Source organism: Dipodomys merriami, unplaced genomic scaffold, assembly GCF_024711535.1.
Source record: "Dipodomys merriami isolate MVZ:Mamm:240054 unplaced genomic scaffold, mDipMer1.0.p SCAF_2, whole genome shotgun sequence".
Lineage (NCBI taxonomy): Eukaryota > Metazoa > Chordata > Mammalia > Rodentia > Heteromyidae > Dipodomys > Dipodomys merriami.
In genome coordinates, this window is record NW_027203381.1 from 79,236,138 (window position 1) to 79,254,654 (window position 18,517).

The window sequence follows — 18,517 nt, forward strand, 5'->3', positions numbered from 1 at the left end:
AGCTGGAGCAGAGAAGACCATAAGGCCACTCTGGGCCTTAGGTCCTGTCCTCGTACCCTACTTCACAACCACTGCAAAGCTTTCTCACGGTGGAGATGACTGAGCCATGTGGCAGTTGTTTGTTCCAAAGCCAGTTGCACAGAGAGAGACCTCAGAAAATCAAAGGCTTAACCTGAAAGCAACGTCTGTGATGTGGGACTAGTTGATCAGTGTGAGCCCCAGGGGCAGGGCTGACACTGGCTCAGGGTGAAGACAAATGAGGGGAAATCAAGGGGTGTGATCATTGGCTTTTTGGGGTCCACATTCTCTTGGGTAAAGCGACTCAGAGGATCCTTTCGTCTCCCAAAGGCTGCCAAGACTCTGTGGACTCTGTGAGGCCTTTTTTCCCTTCCCAGCTGTAAAAACAGGACAGAGACTTCCAGGAGAAGTTGGGATGCAGAATCAGAAGGAAAATCTCTGGGAAGAGGCTGATTCTGTCTCCTGCTCATCTTGCCCTTCCTCAGCCTCTCTGACATGGCTTCCTTCCTCCTTCCCCATCCCACATGGGATTATGATATTGTAGAGTTAGAAAAATCTCTCCAATGACACTTGTTCAGACACAGTAAAGCAGACTTTATTCAAGACCATCTTGAATGCTATAAGTACCAAGGCAATGGGATTGTGCAGGGGAGATGTGGGGGGAGGGGAGAGGAGAGAATTGAACTTATTTCCAAACACAGCATGGGCAAGTGGAAATGTATGGTTGCGGGTAGGGTAGTCAGAGCATGAAACACCATGGAGAGGGAAATATCAGGGGTAAGAGGAATTTTGGCTAAACAGACTTAACAAGCTTCTTGCTAGGGACAGGGCAGGATAATCAAATACCACCTGGAAAAAAAAAAGTGAAAGGTGAGGAACCTATCAGACAAGGAGTGTGATCAGATCAGATCAGATACAGAGTAGAGGGTTCCTGCTCAGAAGACTTAGCAGGGTACTTTTTCAGGAATGGATTCTATAAAGAAACAGATGGGTCCAAAAGGTTCAGAGCCTGGCAAAAGTATGGTCAAGTAAATAGGCTTTGTTACTGTTATTCTTGTATACTATCAACTACTGCCTGGCTCCCAGCTGCCTGGGGGAAGTATTTTGTACACCTGAAGCTTAGTTTCTGTTTCCTATTCCCTGAAGCCCACAGTCATCTAGAATGATGAGGACTGGGATAGAACTATGGATGAGCATGTCATTCCAAGTACCTTTCAGCCAACAAAAATTCTATCACCCAGCAAAAACAGCAGCAGGCCTAAATGGCAACGCCAACGAACTGTGAATGAGTAGATCATTTCAATGTGACTTAGGACGTGCAGATAGAATTTAGAGAAACACTGCCTAATTATTTCTATGAAGTGAATTGAAAATTGATATAAAGATGATTAAAGCTGTATATAGTTAAAGAAAACCAGATCATAATCTTGTTTCCAAATACTGGAGGAAAATCATTAAATAAAATTATTGTTCTAAAGCCAGGTGCCCATGACTCATGCCTAGAATCCTAGTTACTCAGAAGACTTGAGATCTGAGGAACACAGTTTGAAGCCAGCCTGGGCAAGAAAGTCTGTGAGACTCTTATCTCCACTAAACTACCCAAAAAGCCCAAAGTGGAACTGTGGCTCAAGTGATAGAGTGCTACCCTTGAGCAAAAGAAGCTCAATGGTTATATTATTCCAGGATATCTATGATGCTTCAAAATATGGGACACTGCTGCCATTAAATGTGTGTGTGTGTGTGTGTGTGTGTGTGTGTGTGTGTGTGTGTGTGTGTGTGTGTGTGCGTGTGTGCGTGCCATTTCTGGGGATTGAACTCAGGATCAAAATGCTGTCATTGAGCTTTTGTTGCTAAAGGCTAGAGAAGTTCCAGCTTTTTAGTGGTTAATTGGAGATAAGAGTCTCATGGACTTACCTGCCCAGGCTAAATTCAAACACCATCCCTCAGCTCTCATCCTTCTGAGCAGCTAGGATTACAAGCATGAGCCACGTGATTATAATATCTCTTTTGATGACAGAACACTAGCAATATCCCCACTAAAGTCAGGAATAAAATACTGAAAGTACTAGCCAATTCAAGTAAGTAAGAGAAGCATCTGAAGGTATAAGAATTAGAAATAAATTTATCTTTAGCTAGTAATAATTGTATACACACACACACACACACACACACACACACACACACACACACACACACACACAGACTCAGTAGCACTTTAAATGGAGAACTAGGAAGCCGTTTATTGAGCTCAGTATATTGTGATGGAGTGATCCCTACAAGATATTTTTTTAATTAAAAAACAGCAAGGAGAAGCCAAGTCCCTGTGATTCATGCCTGTAATCTGGGCTACTGAGATCTGATGATTATAGTTCAAAGCCACCCCTAGCAGAAATGTCTGAAAGGCTGTAATCTCAAAAAAATCACCAAAAAGGCAGATCTGTGGTTCAAGTGATAGAATGCCAGCTTAAGCAGAAAAGTTTAGGGACTATGTCCAGGGCTTGAATTCAAGCCTCAGAATTGGGACAAAACAAACAACCAAACTTAAAAAAAAAATCAAAAAGACAAAAACTGCACAAAATCTGCTATCTTTATGACCGAAGCAAGGGGAATGTAATTTTGCCTTTATATGTAATTGTTTTAAAAACTGTAGGAACCAGAAATATTTGGGGGGAGATAATATTTTACTTTTCTTTTTTAAATTTTATTTTACTGTAAGGGTGGTGTCAGAGGGGTTACAGTGACATAAGTAAGTAACAAGGAGGACATTTCTTGTCAAACATTGTTCCCCCATCCCTAATTTCCCCCCCACACACACTCCCTTCCCCCACCCCCTTCCCCCAGGGGAAGTTCATTTCCAACATAGTGTCTTGTGAGTATTGCTGTTGCAATGGGAAAGGGAATAACAAAACGGTGAGACAGAAATAATTTGTTTTTAAAACTGTTTACCTTTAGGCAAGCAGGGTAGTGGAGGGGTAGGAAACTGAGATGAAAGAGAAACTTCTTTAGGTATGGCCTTTAACTTCTAAAACATAACCATTGTACATAGTTGAAGAATATAGGTTGCTCGGGTCTGAGTGTTTGTGTTCTCCCGCCATACTTTGGCTGAAATTAAATGCCCAGTGTGCAGCTATTGAGAGGCAATCCTAGCTTTGTTGGGATTAGTATGTTTATTAAAAAGCTGTGAGGAGTTAGATGGTTAGCCCCGCCACTGTGAAGACATAGCTGGAAGTCACCCAATAAAAACAAAGTAATCTAATTGCATATAAGATGATAACATAATTATCTGGGCAAAGTAGTTGTGCATGATTCAAATGAGCTTGAGACCTAGCTTGTTTGGTGGAATGGACATTCATCTACTTATTGTGGAGTTGCTGCCTCAGAAAGCCTGCATAGTAGAAAATGTCATCAATCAAAATGTGTTTAACACACCTGGCCTGTAGTCACAACACATTATACTGTGGAGCATGAGTGGTGCTCACCCTCCTGACTGAACGCTGATTGGGAGCTACAGCTCCCTGCCAGGCCTGGCATCACAAGAGAGTTTCTTACCTACATCACTAGGCTGGACAAAGGATAAAAATTCAAAAGGCTAAGACCCATTTTTACTGCATGTATAGCACTTTCATAGCATCATAAAGCCAAGAAATTAAGTCAAACCTTGGTATGGTGGAAACTGGTTTCCTTTGGTGGAGTGGTTGCTTGTGGTATAAAGTGTCTTGTGTGCTCTTGAGTGGACTTCCTTTGTGTTCTGCTTCTATGGTGACCTCAGGAAATGGATACTGTCATCTACTGGATTGGCTCTGGTTTTTTCCAGGCCTCCCATTTTGGTCTTACAGCTTTGGATGCATAGATCATCAAGTCTAGAATTCACTTGTTTTGTTTTCTTTTTATCCACTGAACACTATATAAGATGATTAAAATTAAATTGTATGTTACATCAGAAGCACTATCATTGGTAATGCTGGAAAAGAAGAAAATTTTAAATGGATTTACATTGGCTATAGAATATTACTGACCCTAATTGCTTAAAGGAACTACTAAACATTTAAGTATAAACATTATTTGGCATAGTAATAATTATGTATATACTGAAAAATGCAGTTGGAAATATAGAATCCATTTAAGATGTCATAATAATTAAAAGAGTTTTTCAGTATGTAGCTAAATTTCTCATCATGGTTAGACAGTTCCTAATCTAAGACTGTTTGTTTCTCTGTCATAACAAATTTAACAGCATAACTACCCTTCTTCATGTCAATCAACAGAACTGGAGAACTTCCTTTACAGAACTGCTAGGTTTAGGCATTGTAGTTGATTCAAAGAAGAACAAGTTTACTCCAGGAGTTCACAACTTGTTGGAGGTTTTAGACACAAACAAAAATAATGTTAAAAATAAGGTAACCCCTAAGAGCAAATAGATTTGGTTCAGACACGTGAAGGCTGGTTTGTAGGTTTGTCATTTGTATCCAAAAACAATGAGGTAATTGGGTGGATGAAACAAAGCTCTGTAATCTCAGAGCAAGAAGATACATCTACCTAACATAAAAACTCAGTCCCTGTAGCCAAGTCATCTCATTGGTCACTGCTCAGTGCCTGGATTCTACTGCTGCTGCTGCTGCTGCTTATTCGAATTCTTCTCTTTCTTTCTGTACTGGTACTAGAACTTAAACTCAGGGTCTCATGCTCTTGCTCAGATTTTCTAATTACAGCTGGCAAGCTCACAAGTTGGCGTCACACTTCCAGTTCTGACTTTTTTGCTAGTTTCCTGGAGATGAGTCTCCTAGTGTAAACTTGTTCAACCACTTTCGAAAGCAGTATGGAGATTCCTCAAAAGACTCCACAGAGAGCATTGGGCATTTACCCAAACGATCACAAACAAGGCCATACTAAAGCTACCAGCACAACTATGTTTATCGCAGCATTATTCACCATAGCTAAGATATGGAACCAACCCAGATACCCCTCAGTAGATGAACGGATCAAGAAAATGTGGTGCACACACACACACACACACACACACACACACACACACACACACACACACACACACACACACTGGAGTTCTATTCTTCCATCAGAAGGAATGACATTGCCACATTTGTTAGGAAATGGAAAGACTTGGAAAAAATTATATTAAATGAAGTAAGCCAGGCCCAAAGAAACATAGGTCCCATGGTTTCCCTTATTTGCAATAACTAGTATAAGTCTAGGACAAACAGAAAAGGTCAAAAGCTATGTACATATGACCATATAAAATGATGTTAAGTGAAATGAACCCCAAGATAGGGACACAAGTGGTTTTATCTTTTCTTGCAGTTGTTTTCAATGTATTTGTAATGTATCATGTAACTTTTTTTGTTTCTTTTGTATGTTCTTCCCCCATGGTATAACCCCTGTTTTTTTCACTGTATTTGATGTCGGTGCCCTTCATCTTATATATACATTTTTCTAATTTGGGGAGGGGAAGGGAAATAACAAACGCTGAAATAAGGATACAGGTTGACCCATTGTAACAATGAGATGCATGAGACACTATGTTGAAAACAAACTTTACAACTTGGGGCAGGGGAGGGAGGAGGAGTTGGGGAGATGAGGAGGGAAGGGAGGATAAGGGAAAAACAAAGGAGGAGGCAACAATGCTGGATAGGAAATGTACTCATTACCTTGTTCATGTAACTGTAACCCCACTATACAGTATTTTTACAATTAAAAAAACATATAAAAATGGGGCTGGGAAGGTGGCTCAGTGGTAGAGCGCTTGCCTTGCATGCCTGAGGCCCTGGGTTCGATTCCTCAGCACCACATAAGCAAAAAGAAAAAAAGCCGGAAGTGGCGCTGTGGCTCAAGTGGTAGAGCGCTAGCCTTGAGCTGAAGAGCTGAGGGACAGCGCCCAGGCCCAGAGTTCAGGCCCCACGACCGGACCAAAAAAAAAAAAAAAACATATAAAAAAAAAAGAAACAAAATGCTTCTCAAATATGTGTAGGCATATTGAGCAGACAAGAATTTATTTTGGTATCCCCAGCATTTTTCACAGTAGTTGACAAATGGAAGATTTTCATTAAACATATGAACAAATGAAAAAAAAAATCTCCCAGTTTTTTTCTTCCTGGGCTGGCTTCAGCGCTCAACCTCCTGAGTAGCCAGGATTATAGGAGGGAGCCTGTGGTGTCTGGCTTGGTTTCTTCATTAATTTCTCCAAGCTGACCAAGTTCTTACACTTCTCAATCTATTCCCTACTCCAGACTCTCTCCATTCTGCCCGCTGATACTGTTGTCATCAGCAAAATCTCTTTTATCTTAAAACCTTTCTTCAAATTTCTGGTTTTGAAAGTGTAGGCCTAGCCTAGCAGCAGCATCACATCTCTTTCTTTTAAGTTTAATTTGATTTTATTGTACCAAGGGGTTATACAGTTACATAGGGAAAGTAATGAAAACATTTCTTGTTGAACATTGCTACCCCCTTCCTCTCCTGCTCCCACCTTCCCTCCTTCCTGACTCCCCTCCCCTAGTTGTAAAGTTCATTTCCAACATAGTGTCTTGTGAGTGTCACTGTTGCCTTGGTTCACCCTTTGTTCTTTGTCTCGCCATTTTGTTATTCCTTTTTCCTTCCCCATATCAGATAAGCATATATACAAGACACAGGGTACCAAAATCAAAAACAGTGACAACAGGGGATAAGCCAAAGGGGAAAAAAGAAAAAAAAATACCTTCTCACAGTACTTTTTAAAGCAAAACCTCTTGTTTCCATATCTTAGAGTTCATTTCAATTAGCATCTTTTTATATGGTGATATATACATAGCTATTGAGCTATTGTGATCCTCTGCTAGGACTATCCTAGACATATACTAATTATTACAAATAAGGAAAACTATGGAGTCTTTTTTGGCGGTCTGGCTTACTTCACTTAATGTGATTTTTTTCCAAGGCTCAGGGTTGGTTTTTGTCTTAAAACTGTGTTCTGTGGTGGTATTAGATCTGCTTTCATATCCCAAAAAAAAGGAGACATAGAACAAAAATATCTATCTATGATTGTGAACCTCTAAAGTCTGTACAACTACAGCATCACATCTCTTAAAAAGTTGTGAGTACATTGATCAAGATGCATCATATATATAAACTGACATGTTAAAAGCTTTTTGTGTAATTACTTAAGGGCTATTTTTTAATTATACAAAAATAAATAAATCAAAAGAACCAATTAAAACCCCCAAACTTGTTAGTTCCTTTCAACTGCCATCTGGATTTACTTTATGTCAATTTGTTTAGATATAAAAACCAACACAGAAAAAAAAAGAATTCATAGAAGAATGCTTATCTAAAGAATACCTCATTATTTACCCCTGATGAATTCATATCATCTCTAGGAGTGCCAGTACCAAGCATTTGTTACTGGCCTATAGCAAGAGAAGTAAAGAAATTGAGAGTAGAAGTTGAGAGGTCTATAGCAAATTGATTGTGAGTAATACAATAAAAATGGTCATTCATATACTAATAATTTATATTGATTTTTAAAGTGCTAAGGGTCTGAGCCCAGGGACTTGTACATACTGTGCAAATGCTCTATCACTGAGCTATATTCCCAGACTTGATAATTACTTTAAAAACTGAGATGTGAAAAAAAATGGGACCCAAATGACTCCTATCCTAGACCTGTTGCATCCAAATCTCAGGGCTGGCTCCTGATAATCCGCAGTACACCAAGGCCTTCAGGCTTCTCAGGAATTGTTAAAGGATGTCCATTATCATGCTCCTCCCAGGACTGGTGAAGACACCCACCTTGATCTCTACAGGGACCTACCTTACTTCTTGCATGTTAATTAAAGTATCTCCACCTGAAATAGAAAAAAAATCCACCTTTTCTTCCTTCTATCTTCACTCTTTGTCTCTTTCTTTCTCTCTTACCAGTTAAAAATAATTGAGCAAAGACTTCTCAATTACACACACACACACACACACACACACACACTTATTGGCCATATATTATAAAGCAAAAACCCAAGAATAGTCAAAAATTAAGCAATACTAGATTTTAAAATGAAGTATTTTCTTTCTGCATTCTGTCTTATGCAAATTACCTTCTGACATCAGCTTTAAAGACATTAAGATATTGTGAGGGTTGTGGTTCCATGATAAGTGTCTAGATTTGCTACCTAGGCAGCACCAGAGACAGGGACTTTCTGAGTAGGAGTCCAAGTGAGATTTCCACAGTGATGTGACAATAAGTACTTTAGTAACCATACCACTGTCTGGATCATTTGTCTACTCCAGTGATATGAACACTCCCACTATGACTGGTTTCAAGCTACCAATATGATAACACTGAACATGAAGTTGGTTGGGGGGGGCGAGGAATGTTCATATCTGAGACTCATTAGCACAAAACACCTCTAGCACTTGATTCTTGTACGCAAACCTTCTTAGTGAAGGCCTGCTTTTCAGCGAGTTCCTTTTTCCACTAGAAAAACCCATGTTCTAATAAACCAGCTGGGTTTTGATTTCTCAGTGTCCCTGCTATGACTGGGAAGGATACTTAGACACTTTGTGGAGATCTCCAAGTATTTTTTTAAAAGAAAGAAAGAAAAAGAAAACAAAGAGCAGGCTACATCTTGGAGCCAAATGGTTCTCCTGGATTTATCATGTGGGAGTGAGGAGACAGTACTTTGGCAGGAAGGGACATCATCCTCCCCTTGGAAATTCCCACTACCTGCCCTGACTCAAGACACAGGTCATGTAAATGCCCCCAGCTCTAACATATTGGTACAGGATCCACTTTCCAAAAGCCAAGTTCTTTAACTCCTGCAGCATCTGTCAACCTGCCTCCCTATTTCTCTCCACACATGCAAACACTAAACCTAATGGTAGTGCTTCAGGAGCCAAATTGTCAATTATTGTAAATATTTACTAACAAGAAATGAGCAGGCATTGCTCCAAGTGCTTTCTAGGATTCATGCTTATTAATATTCCAGTTGGATAGATGAAGAAACTGGTTTGAAAAGGTTTCAAGCCCAACATCCCACAGCTACTTGGAGTTAGGCCCTCCCAGGCTGACCCCATGTTTACAGTGCCTTACGTTCTACTATTCAGCACAGTTTTGAGATGGTTGTTAACAATACTGGGGTTTGAATTCAGGGCCTTGAACTTACTAGACAAGTGTTCTAACACTTGAGCCATACCTACAGTCATCTTTCCTTTAGGTTATTTTTCAAATAGGTTCTTGGTTTTTGCTCTGTACCCACCTTGGACCACAATCCTCATTATCTATGCCTCAGTCTACTTAGGTAGGGTGACAAGAGCACATGATTAAACCTGCCTTGGTGGTAGAGATAAAGTTTTGCTACCTTTTTGCCTGGCAGCTCTCAAACCACAACCTCATGATCTTCACCTTCTGAGTACCTGGGATTACTAGTGTTTGATCAGGATTACAGTGTTTGACCCTGTTCAGTATTTTTGGGGTGCCTGGTACTGAGGAAGCCTCTGCCTAGGTGGAAAACCCAGAAAAGTATATTCCTGTCCTCAAGACGCGTTCAAAGATCCTCCAGTAGCCTCCTTTAGAAATCAAGATGAATGCAAATAAAGTAATTAGAAAATCTTAGCAGACAGCCTGTAATTAGCTGTAATATAGTATCCCCCATGGCTAGGAAAAGCACTTCCTGGTAGAGGCCCTAAGACCTGACCCCCACCTCCAATACTATAATCACTCTTTTAAAAAATTAGAATCTGGGTCAGACGAGGCCCTAGGCTTGCAATCTGCTACTGTAATTCTCACTCCCAAGGAATCCCACCTGATCAAATGCCATGTCCATAAAACAGCTCTAGAAGTTGCATTGCATGCAGTTTTTACTATTTCTCAGATTCATGAGAATGTGTTTTTAAGCTCTTTTTTTAAATGGCATTTCAAGGCCCATAGAAGCCCTAATTGTGGCCTTTGGCCTTTGGCCTTTGATCCCATCCTTTCTGTTGGTGTCCATCAATTCTTCTACTTTGCCCACGGAAGTCCATCCTACCCAGTGTACTGACAACTTTTACATCAACAGGAACTTTAGAAATCCAAGCTTCACCCTATTCCTGTTGCTGTGGAACAAAGCCAACATTTATTCACTTAAAATAGTAGCCACCTTACCATCTTTTACAATTCCTCGGTGTGATCAATTCTCAGCTACCTGAGTATATTTGTTAGCTATATGGCTGTATAACAAAGTACCACAAGCTGCAAAGGAAAGAAACAAATATGTTCTCAGGTTGGAGGCTAGGGACGTTGATTTCTTCTGAGGTCTCTCGTTAGCTCACTGGGGACCACATTCTTCCTATGCCCCCCCATGGCCTCTGTGTGTGTGTGTGACCAGATCTCTTCTAACCAGGATACTAGTTGCTTATGAATACTGTTCATGTGACCTCATTTTACCTTGATCATCTCTTTAAAATTATGCCTCCAACTATGGTAACATTTTGAGCTGTGGAAGTGATTATTTCGATATATGGAGGGGGTAGGGACACAATTCAGCCCATATTAGTCTAGAAGAGGGGTTTTTTTCTCCTTGCAATGTGCACTGATGTCACTCAGTGTGACTCAGTTAGAAAATGTGCTAGTCTGAAGGGAATAAAATGGCCTCAGTGAGGATAGCGACATGCTGAGCTCAGTTATGGCTGCTGACTAAAGTGCCTTCATCCACGACCTCTCCATTCTGATTGTCTGATGTGGTCAGATATTTTACGGAGGGGGGGCAGCAGCTAGTGCAGACACTTCAACTTTGGAACAAAGAATGCTCTTTCACTAATCTCCCTGCAAGGTCTAGTCATGGGGAAGTCCTGACTTCACAGAGTCTGCATTCTTCACATCTCTTCATCAGGTTCTGGCAGACCTTTGATGATCCCTTCTGTCTTCCTCAGAGCTATTTTCCTGGGCTCAGCTCCTTCAGAGCGACCATTGTGTATCTTGCGTGCCACTCCCCCTCCTCTCATCCTGACTCCTTTGGTTGTTGTTAAAAGGGAATGTGGGTATGTTTGAACCAGACTAGGGCAGATCTGTCAGAACCTGTTTGCCAGAGAGACGGAAAAGCCCAAGAGAGAAGATTCTCCAGGGAGGAGCCAGTGTGAGACCCTGATGTTCTGATGAAGGAAGAAAGTCTGAGCTCTCCGAATTTCTGCTTCTGTTAGATTCTGAATGCATCACCCCTGAATCCCTCCTGGCTCCCATCCCTCAGAGAAAATCTAGACTTTAAAGAAAAATAAAGACCTATTCCTTTCCCTAATTTGAGTCTCCCTTAGGATTGTGAATTTCAATAAAAAAGGGAAGTTCCTTCATTTTTCTGTGAAAGAGGACCTCCAGGGCACCAGTGATATTTTCCTGTGTTATCCACCAGCCAAGACCCTCTAAATGAAGCCCTCCCCTCCCCCTTCTGATGAGGATTCAAATAAATAGCCAGGGAAGATAATTGGGAGCAGGAAGCTACAATCAACGAATAGGGGTGAAGAGGAGTAAGGTTCGAATCACAAAATTGCCATCCTCCATTTGAATCTACAAAGGAGGATCTGACAAACCATAGCAAAAGAAGTGTCACCATGTTGCTCCTGTGCTTTGCTCTTCTTTCACATCCTAGAGAATACAGCCATGGGCAGGGCCTCTTCTGACCCATGGACCTTTCCTTGCAACTTACAGCCTAGGCCTAGTCAAGGAAGCATATATCCTTGTTCAGATCTGGCCACTATGAAGTGCTGTAACCTCACACACTGCAAGCTTTCTGAACTAATTTTATTTTTGTTTGTTTGTCAGTCCTGGGGCTTGAATTCAGGACCTGGGCACTGTCCCTCAGCTGCGTTTGTTCAAGGCTAGCAATCTACCACTTAAGTCACAGCTCCACTTCCAGCTTTTTCGATTTTTATGTGGTACTGAGAAATCAAACGCAGGGCTTCCTGCATGCTAGGCAAAGCACTCTACCACTAAGCCTCATTCCAGGCTTGAACTAAAATTCTTAATCTGTAAAATGTGAGTTTGATCACCTGCTTGTTAACCTTAAAGAGCTATTTGAAGAACCAAAAATTTAATGAGTTAAATTAATAGAATTGCTACATAAGTCTAAGTATTCTACTTATCCTTTGGCTTTAACTGTATCTCTCGTGATTTCACAGGTTTTTACTACTGCTAAATAGTTGCATAAAGGGGTTTCGGTTTAACATGTCCACTTAGGTTTATAATGCCTTTTGCTCAGTGTTACCTCTTCCATCCTTCTCCCTCACCAATCTGTTCTACCCCTACCCATCCTCATTTCCTAATTCTGTTCTCATCTATGTACATTGACTATTGTGACTGTATCCACACACTATTCTCATCTCCATTTAACTGTTATCCTCCCTGTAATCTTCCACCCATAAAGGAGACATGTTTTTGCATCCTGGTATTCATTTTATCAAGCTGTATTCATTTATCAAGCTGGTATTCATTTTATCACACTGTAGAAATCTATGCCTGAGTATACCACACCCTAGTCAGTTTGCTCCTTTGTACAGGCCCATGGGGCTGTATGTGTTTTCATATGTGTTTATCTTTTAGATCTAACTTCTGAGTACAAGTGAAAACTTGAGCTTTTTGTCTCTCTGAGCTCAGTTGACTTCATTCAAAAGTTTTTTCCTAAGCCCATTCATTTCTCTGCAGACTACCTATCATTCTTCTGATGGATGAATAAACAGAATAATTTTAAACAGTGACTTTTAGACTTCATCTTCACATGTGTGTACGTCCATGACTATTTCTAGTACAATGTCATATCCATGCTTCATTGATTAAATTACTTCTGTGGGATTATGAGGTATTGTTCTTAACTTGGCCCGGGCCTATGTCCTTTCCTAGTGACTGGCTTTGTTGCCAGGGGCTGAGAGTCTGAATCTCACCTGCCTCACCCCCGTGTACTAGGGAGTTCCTGCAGATAGGGAAGCAGACCACCTGGGCTTTTAACTTGGTATCTGCTGGTTTACAAATCTGAGAGCTGCCAGCTGTCTCTGTAAAAACATCCAGTAATTCAAGCTAATTGAAGATAGTCTGGACCAGGGTTCTCAGGGACATATTATTAAGGCCGTACCCCAGCCATCCTAGGAGTTACAGCACTGGTGTCTGGGAAGTGGCAGAGGGTTGAGGACTGCACTCCCTTCTCATAGAACAATTCACTGTCTTTTCAGGCTCTCCTTTTAAGATGTCTACAACAGCAACTCCCTGCTTCCTCTCCTGCTGGAAATCAGAGTCGTATTTTGGGGGAGGGGAGATTGCTCCCACTTGAATGGTCGTTCAAACCCTTCACTTCTGTTCAGAGGATTCACATTAAAATAGGATGCCTCTGAGAGTTTAATTTGACCCAATGTGATGTGATCGATGGGTAGTGAATAGTACAAATGACCCAAGTCTCTTCTGAAGCTCCTGGACTTTTAGATGTACAGCCTGGGAGAAGACAAATGCCTGAAAGGCCTTGCATGAATGAAATGAGTCTGGGGAAAGATTATGGCTTCATCATGACTATGTGCCCAGAATCATGCACATGAGACTAGTGGTCGTCAGTACATGTTAATTGGCTGCTAACCTACTTCTTCCATCTAGATAGCTTTCTTCAGACTTGTACAACCAATGATGTGGGGGAAATTATCTAGATGACTCAGAGGTACCTCAAACTTGCTAGGCTCAAAGCTGAATCAACATTTTTACCTCCTGGGATCCCTATCTACAGTTGGTGATGTTCCATCTGCCCTGTCAGCTAAGTAGAAATCATGTCATCTCCTTCTGGACCACTTGTGTAATCTTTACACACATCCCCCATCCACACAGTAACTAAGCCTTTACATCTGGAACCTTGCTTCACATCCTCGTAGCACCTGATCAAAGAGACACCTAGCCTCTTTTGCTTAGAACAGTGCAATTGGGTCCACCTACCCTTAGAGTGATTCACCTAAAACTCACATGTGACCCTTTTGTAATTTCCCTACACTGTATCTGGAGTTCCCCTAAATGTACAAAATAGAGTCTAAAGATTCTTAACAAAGGTACATCATCCAGTTCTCCATACACACAGGCCCCAACTATATCTCTAGTCTCATCTCTTTTCATATATTTTCATATTTCACATATCTGTCACTATAAATCAGTCATTATTTTTCCTTTAACGTATGCCTGGAGGAAAATAGGTTGTTTTCTGCTCTTGGAGCTTCTTTTCTAAAAACTATTTTGTTTTTGACTCTCCCTCTTTGCAGATGACATGATCTTATATTTAAAGAATCCCATAGACTCCACTCCCAAATTACTCAAGCTGATTCAAAACTTTGGCAAAGTAGCAGGGTATAAAATTAACCCTCAAAAATCAATGGCTTTTCTGTATGCCAACAATGAGAAAAGTGTGGCTGAAATTAGGAAAGGAACTCCGTTCGTAATAGCCCCACAAAAAATAAAATACCTAGGAAATAACCAAAGAAGTGAAGGACCCCTTTGATGAAAACTATAAAAACTTGAAAAAGGAAATCAAAACAGAACTTAGAAAGTGGCAAAAACTCCCATGCTCCTGGATTGGAAAGATCAACATCGTGAAAATGGCAATACTTCCCAAGGCTATCTACAAATTCAATGTGATACCTATCAAAATGCCGACCTCATTCTTCAAGGAAATAGAAGAGGCAATCCAAAAATTCATATGGAACAATAAAAGACACCGAATAGCAAAAAACGATCCTCAACAGAAAGAACACTGCTAGAGGAATATCAATACCAAATTTCAAACTCTACTATAAAGCCATAGTAATCAAAACAGCTTGGTACTGGCACAAGAACAGACCTCAGGACCAATGGAATAGAACTGAAAACCCAGAAATCAACTTACAGACCTATAGCCATCTAATCTTTGATAAGGGAGCTAAAAAAAATAGAATGGAAGAAAGACAGCCTCTTCAGAAAATGGTGCTGGCAAAATTGGTTAACTACTTGTAGAAAACTAAAGCTAGATCCTTATATATCACCCTGCACCAGAATCAACTCCAAATGGATCAAAGACCTTGGAATCAAAGCAGACACTCTGAAAACATTACAGGATAGAATAGGAGAAACCCTAGGTCTTGTTGGCACAGGCCGAAATTTTCTTAATATAGACCCAGAAACACAATAAATCAAAGAAGTGGGATTGCATGAAATTGCAGAGCTTCTGCATGGCAAAGGATATAGCTAGCAAGATCAATAGAAAGCCAAAGATTGGGAGAAGATCTTCACTAGCCATACAATGGACAAGGGTCTCATATCTAAAATATACCTTGAACTCAAAAAATTAAATCCCTCAACAACAAATCTTCAAAGAAACAACTGCCCAATAAATAAGTGGGCTAAAGACTTAAAGAGAAACTTCTCTGAAGAGGAAAGAAGGATGGCCAATAGACACATGAAGAAATGCTCAACCTCCCAAGCCATAAAAGAAATGCAAATCAAAACAACATTGAGATACCACCTCACCCCAGTTAGAATGGCTAAAATCAAGAACTCTAATAACAACAGATGCTGGAGGGGATGTGGACAGAAGGGAACCTTACTTCATTGTTGGTGGGAATGTAAACTTGTTCAACCACTTTGGACAGCAATATGGAGGTTCCTCAAAAGACTCCACATAGAGCTCCCCTATGACCCATCAATCCCACTTTGGGGCATTTACCCAAATGTTCACAAACAAGACCACACTAAAGCTACCAGCATGACTATATTTATTGCAGCATTATTTACTATAGCTAAGATATGGAACTAACCCAGATGCCCCTGAGTAGATGAATGGATCAAGAAAATGTGGTATATATACACAATGGAATTCTATGCCTCTGTCAGAAAGAATGACATTGCCCCATTTGTTAGGAAATGAAAAGGCTTGGAAAAATATTAAGTGAAGTAAGGCAGGCCCAAAGAAACATAGGTCCCATGGTTTCCTTTATTTGCAATATCTAGTATATGTCTAAGTCAAGCAGAAAAGGTCAGATAATGTGATGTTGGGAAATGAACCCTAAGATATGTATTCAAATGTTTTTTTTTCTTTCATGTGATTGTTTCTAACACATTTATAAGATCATTTCTTTGTTGCTTTGTATGTCCCTCCCCCACAGTATAACCCCTGCTTTCACTGTATTTGATGTCGGTATAATTTGTGGAGGGGAAGGGGAAAAACAAATTGTTTAAATAGGGATACAGGTGGACTCATTGCAACAATGAGATGTACAAGTCGTTATGTCAAAAACAAACTTTACAACATTGGTGGGGGGAGAGGGAGGAGGGAGCAGGGAGAATTGGGTGGGGGGCAGGGGGAGGATGGGAAGGGATGGGAAGGGGAAACAAAGGAGGAGGCTACAATGCTTGATAAGAAATGTACTCATTATCTTGCCCATGTAATTGTAACCCCTCTATACAGTATTTTCACAATAAAAAATATTTTGTTTTTGAATTAGTATATGTTTGTAGTATGAGGGTGTTTTGTTGTGCTATTCCTATACATGTACACAGTAAACTTGGAAAAAATTCGCCTCCTCTACCATAGTGCCTTGCCTTGTCTCCCTCTTCCTCTTTCAATGGCCTTTGTTAACTTCTTTTGTCTTTGCCTATTGATAATTCCAGATTGCAGACATCTCTTATACGTGCAGTTCAGCAGCTATTGGAAATAAATGAAAACCAGGTATTGTTCCACAGTCCTGAGGTCGTATTCTTCTCCCACCTTTCAGAGTCTTTTTGAACTTGTTATTTGCTAAAATTTTCACATTGAAGAGAGAAGACTAGTGAGAAATGGCGCTATTTGATCTTAGGCACCACCAGAGTCCATTAATTTCATTATTTACAATTAATAAATAAGCAAAAGAGGCTGACTGAGAAATACTTAGGAAGCAGACCAGTTGGATATTTAGAAGGATGTATAACTCCTCTGTTAGGAGGAGTTTCTTGTGGGAACCTGGCTCTGGGGCTTTCTGGGTCTCCGAAGAGTTATTCTTTTTGAGCTCTGAGGAAAAAGTTTTGACCTATGGAGCGCAATAAAAAATCTATAAAGCTGAGCACTATGTTATGAAGAAAGTGGAGAATGAATGAGCTGAGATAAATCATTCTGATATGTATAGGGCAAACCCAGAGACTAGCATGAAAGTTATCCATCTTCTCTTTATCCACAGTCAACAAAGCATTGGACTGCCCACAGATGAGTTCTTTTTACTGTCATGGAAGGGAAGTCAAAAAATCTTCAAAGGGACTTCAGTTGAAGTCCTAATACAATAACACACCTCATAAAACTTTCCAATTGACAAAACTTTGGCACATTTGGACAACCACATGATGTAGCTTTTAATTGGACAATAAAACAAGAATCCATGAGCAAGGGCTAAAACAGACCACAATGGGAAGATACCTTACCTTGTTGCCTTGGTTTGCTCAAAGTGTTGAAAATGTTTTATGATGCTGGGGTGTCAAATAGAGACAAGAACACCCTACCTTGAAAGGAATTCGGCATGAAGAAGGGAAATCTACTGACAAGAAGCCAAATAAACAAACATCCTTAGCAGCCAGTTTGCCTGGGTTTTATTCCTAATGTGTTACGGTCCCTTGTTCTGATTGGTCAGAACTTAGGTTCACAATTTTGCATGTTTGGCTAGTTTGAAAGGGTTAAAAGTTGACCTGAACAATCATCTAAAACCAGGACATCTATACAAAGCAGTTACTCAGAAAATATAATTTTACTCAGCTGATGCTCTACTACTTGAGCCACGCCCCCAGCCTTTAGAAAAACAATTCTTAAAACTTTAATTAAATTAGCTTTAATTAATTAAAACAGTTTCTTGCAAGATGGCAGCTACCTTTAAAATGGCAGCGCTTATGTCAAGCAACGACTTTGACAGAAAAGATGCTAACTCCTACAGTTGTTTTTTGTGTTGTTTTTATTTTTGGGTCCGGTCGTGGGGCCTGAACTCTGGGCCTGGGTGCTGTCCCTCAGCTCTTCAGCTCAAGGCTAGCGCTCTACCACTTGAGCCACAGCGCCACTTCCGGCTTTTTTCTTTTTGCTTATGTGGTGCTGAGGAATCGAACCCAGGGCCTCAGGCATGCAAGGCAAGCGCTCTACCACTGAGCCACCTTCCCAGCCCTTACAGTTGTTTTTTTTTAACCAAGAAATAAAAGTGGAAAATATTGCCTTTAAGAGAGCCAATCGGGAAAGTAACACAAAAGCTCTGTGCATGACAGCATGTGCTGGCTAAGAGAGGTGAATGTATCTTAGCTGTCAGATACCACTATCAGACATGAGCAAGTGTTCCATGCAAGCTTGAGGGGCTAAAGCACAAGCCAGGAGGGAAGGAAAGGGAAATTGGTGGGAAGTTCCGAATGCTGGCTGTAATAACTATGGCCAGACATTGAATCATCTTGAACAGTAACAATGCGTGTATGTCCAGATTTGAATTCTCAGAGCTGAAAGTGATCTCAAGAGGCAAACTGACATAGCTCAGTCTCACTAGCAAGGGGGAGGGCTTGTTC